At 33.0% G+C, this 4,382-nt stretch overlaps 1 pseudogene; it reads right to left on the bottom strand.

The window, feature by feature from the left end:
* Positions 1–4,027: 4,027 nt before the first annotated feature.
* LOC112470464 lies at positions 4,028–4,146 on the bottom strand (annotated as a pseudogene).
* Between the last annotated feature and the right edge of the window lie 236 nt (positions 4,147–4,382).

Here is a 4,382-nt window from a genome sequence, read left to right as displayed (position 1 = left end):
TTGATGTGATGTGATGAAAATAGCATTTCATTTTTGTGGTCTTCCTCCCCAACCCATAACCCCGGTCATCATGAATACAATATCAGGCAATTTCCAATAGAGACATTCTACAAAATATTTGACAAGTATTCCTCAGACCTGTCAAGGTCATCAAAAACAAGGAAAATCTGAGAAACTGTCATCTTTAAATAGAGCATAAGGAAACAGAATGACTAAATGTAAATACAGTGTCTTAAATGGATACTAGAACAAAAAGACATCATTATGTAAAAACTAAAGACAACCAAATAAATATGGACTTTAGTTAATAATAATGTATTAACATTGCTCCACTAATTATAATTACTATACTTATAGTAATTATAGTTACATAACTATAGTTATATAAAATGTTAATAATAGGGGAAACTGAATAAGGAACAAATAAATAGGAACTCTATATCATCTTCACGAATTATCTATAAATCTAAAATTTTTCTAAAAAATAAAGTATATTTGAAGTTGAAAGAAAAAACACAAATTCATCTATGTATTGCCAAGACTGTACAGAGCAACCTAAAAGAATATATCTAAAATCAGAAAAATACATTATATCAGCAAATAATAATAATAATAACAATCCCCAAATGCAGATTTTCCCTTAGGCTAAAAGATCATACTCTTGTTTTTTTTTTTTTTTAATTTTATTTTATTAGTTTCAAGTATACAGTACATTGATTAGACATTTATATAGTTTATAAAATGATCCTCCTAATTGCTCTTTCTCTCCTCTGGCTCTCCACCTAGCCAATACATTACTGCTGACTGTATTCTCTATGCTATGCTCCCCATTCCCATGACCATCAACTATTAATTTACTGGAGCTACTTCTCCATAGTACAAGTATATTATATACTTAAAAGTTGTTAAGAGAGTAGGTCTTAAATGTTCTTACCACACACACACAAAACTGTAATTATGTGAAAGTGACGGATCTAACTAACCTTATTGTGATAATTATTTCACAATATATACATGTGTCGAATCATCCTCTTATTTTTTATAACACCTGTAGAATTCTGGAAGAAGATTAGACATGACTGTCAAGGCATTTGTTCCTATATAAAACTTACCAAAGTTTCATTCATAATGAAGTAAATGAGTTTATTAACCAAAATGCTGAATTTGAGGTAACCATTGCCAGTCTACAGTCAGGTCTTAATTATTCTTGGAATTAGAAATATATGGTATTAGCTCTGAAATTCAGTTCCTAGGAAAACTGTCCTCATGCCAACTTCATCTCTGAACCTCTTGGATTAATTTTCAATTAACAATGTATCTGAGATGAATAGACATAAGATTATTTTTGTTAATTTTGGCCTTATGTAGACATTGTTTAATGTAGAGACTGATTAAAATAGACACTCAAGGAATGGTATGGAGAAGAAAGTCACAGGATGAAAAAGAGTTAAGTATTGGTGTATCAGTTAGTGTTCAGACAATGGATGATACTGTAGCTATAGCAAGCCAAAGGCATTTAATACCAAGGATAAAGTGCTTATAAAATTACTGAAAGGTCTAGAGGAAGTGCTTTGGGCTGGGCCCCCAAGAACTATTATAGATATCACTGCATACCTGGCTCAGAGGAAACTGCTTCTTGAGCTACAATTAGGAAGCTGGGAATCAGGAAGACAGTTCCTCAGCTCTGCTCCAAGGAAGCTGCTGCTGGAGATGCTGGTTATTGAGTCACGTCCTGTACCAAGAAAATCCATAACCCCTCCAGGCCCTCCCTCTCCCCATTCCACTTTGCATTCAAGTCTCTCATGAGTGCATTTGATTAATTGAACTTAAATTACATCTGTAGCTTCAGTTGCAAGGGAAGTCTGAGAAATGCACTTTTAAGTTCTCCATTGTCTGCCATGCAGAAAGCACATTAAAGAAGGTAGAATAAATGTTTAGTCAGTCCAACTAGATTATCCACCATGTGTGACATTAGATTATTGTAATGTGAGTAATGCATTTGAGGGGCTATTATCAACTGGCCTCTTACTGAAGGCATATTTTTCCTCTAGAGTTTAGCAATGATCTATTCAAGTAGACCCTGTGGTCAACGTATCATTCAGAAATCCAAATGAACCAAAAGTAAAGCACCCCCTCAAATTGTTACAACATCACAGATCATCTGCATCTGTTCTTTTAAAATATCTTCAGGCCATGAGGTCTGCAGACAAAATTCCTTTTCAAAATTTTTCCTAATTTTTATATAATTATTCTTTGGACTCTTTGAAATGTGCATGCATTCTCATTCATACTCTCTCTCTCTCTCTCTCTCTCACACACACACACACACACACACACACAAAGACACACACATAACCACCCCCCTCACACACACACACACACACACACACACTCACAAACACGCAATTTAGCTTTAATCAATATGAGAAAGGCCCCTGTGGCTATATAGATACCTATTAATTATCAATATGCTTTATCTAAGCTCACAACTTTAGTATTTGTCTTTCCAAATTAAAACATTCTCCCTGGAGTGAAATATAAACTGGTTATTTATCCCATCATCAACTATTCCCATAGGCTAACCTCCTCCTTGCGTTCTTGCTTTCCAGAATAGACTTCATCATCAACATAGGCTGGCTTTCTATAGACGAGAACAAATTATTAAATTTCTATTCCATTAAATAATAAACTGGTTATCCTAGAAAAATACAAAACGGATATAAAAATTAGTCTGAATGTACTTTGTACAGAATGGTATCTTGTGATTGAGTTCGGGAAAAAGTCTCTATAAAAATATACAAACAGAAATTCTTAGAGAAGAACATAGGTTGCTGAGATGGATTGGGAAAGATGATTGTTTTAGGCAGGAATTACTATTGAATGAGGAATGAATGATCTCTTAAACAGCAACAGAAAGAAAATCCTTGCGGAACTCTGTCAGCCATGTATCATTTCACTCCTGCTGCACTTGTATATAAAGACAGTTGAAATGCAAAAAGTTGCCAGAGGTTTCTAAACTTCTCCAAACATTTCAAAGTGACTCTCAATTACAATAGTACAAATGAAAATGCACAATTTTGAAATAAATCCCTCTCACTACTTTTTCATTCATTCTTCAAATTCTTTCTAAATAATACATTCTACAATAGAAAGTGTTCTATCAAAAAGTTATTTAAACTGAATGGAAAAAACAATAAAGAAAAGATCTTAGCAAGCGTGCACACATACACACACACACAAACCTAAAATAACCTTCTCTTCCTAGTCTATAATATTGCTCAGATAAATTTTTGAAATGAAGTATTCATCTTTCAAAAAGAGTGCCAAGAAATAGTGGTTTAAGAGGACACTAAATTTAACATGGTTACACTTGAATTGCTACTATATCAAGAAAAGAATGTTCCTCATAGAATTTACTAGCATACATCAATTTATTCATGAAACATCTATTCTCTTGTAAAATATAATTTGTTTTATCTTCACTTTTGTACAACATACTTGAAGACAGGACTTCTCTGTGGATGCCTTTGGGGAAAAAAAGGAAGAAATAAAAATTTGCACCCTCAAATTTTCACTAAAATCCAATTTTACACTAAAATTTTATAAAACAAAATTGGCAAAGCACAGGGTAATAGGTTACTATCAAAGAAAGTTACATTTTAAATCAGAAGAAAGTTATATATTATTTTCCATTACACATGAATTTTAAAAGAATTATTTTATAAAGAGATGAAAGCAATACTTTTGCTTTGACTCTAAGTAATAAAGGTGGGCTATATTTAGCATACATTTATCCTTTTCACAGCAGGCATCCCAACAGCATAAGTCACAAGTGAATGATAATATTCTCTCATACTTCATTTTCTATCAAATACTTCTATGACTTATTGTGCTAGCAAACTATAACCCTATCTTTTTTATTTTTTATTTTTTTTAGGCGAGGCAACCCTTGGTTGACCTCGCAGATTGCAAGGATCTTGTCATCGTATAATCCCTTATTTATTTTTATTTTTATTTTTATTTTTAATGCCTACAGCACCTGGTCTTTCTAAGTGGTCTCCCATCCAAGTACTAACCAGGCCCGACCCTGCTTAGCTTCTGAGATCAGACAGGATCGGGCTTGTTCAGGGTAGCATGGCCGTAGACTCTATAACCCTATCTTATTTTCTTCCATATTTATATTATCAATTAGCTGACAGTAATTTTAAAATAGGCAAATAGCAGAAGTTTACCAAATAAAAAATTCTTTTGACCACACAAAGGGCAAATAAACCAGCATATATTAAGTGCCTACCATATACCTGGCAAGATTATTGAAACACTAGCATTCATTATTTTAATCTTCTCAACAGCTACCTGTGGTAAGAATAACAACCTTTATA

The sequence above is a fragment of the Pteropus alecto genome, unplaced genomic scaffold, assembly GCF_000325575.1.
Source record: "Pteropus alecto unplaced genomic scaffold, ASM32557v1 scaffold3, whole genome shotgun sequence".
NCBI lineage: Eukaryota > Metazoa > Chordata > Mammalia > Chiroptera > Pteropodidae > Pteropus > Pteropus alecto.
The sequence above is the reverse complement of the archived record's forward strand: the minus strand, read 5'-3'. Positions and strand labels throughout refer to the sequence as shown.